Below are 300 nucleotides of genomic sequence, written 5' to 3'. Positions count from 1 at the left end.
TCCTCATCCTCCTCACCATCATTCTTATCTTAATCACCATAATCATAATCATCATTACCATCATCCTCATTATTATCATCATCATTACCATCATCATTTTCATCATTATCCTCTTCATCACCGTGGAGAAGGGGAATGAACAACAGGATATTTGATTGGTGAACAGCCGAAATGGCAATTTAAAGCCAACGAAGTCGCTAGAGGTGTAAAAATGCAGCCTCTACGCGGTGGGCGGTCAGCATAGCACCAATCGAAAAAAAATGACGGTGACTTTTTCAAGCAATACAATTGAAACAAATA

The sequence above is a fragment of the Anneissia japonica genome, unplaced genomic scaffold (assembly GCF_011630105.1).
Source record: "Anneissia japonica isolate Jap-2015-1 unplaced genomic scaffold, ASM1163010v1 scaffold982_len171068_cov126, whole genome shotgun sequence".
Lineage (NCBI taxonomy): Eukaryota > Metazoa > Echinodermata > Crinoidea > Comatulida > Comatulidae > Anneissia > Anneissia japonica.
The sequence above is the reverse complement of the archived record's forward strand: the minus strand, read 5'-3'. Positions refer to the sequence as shown.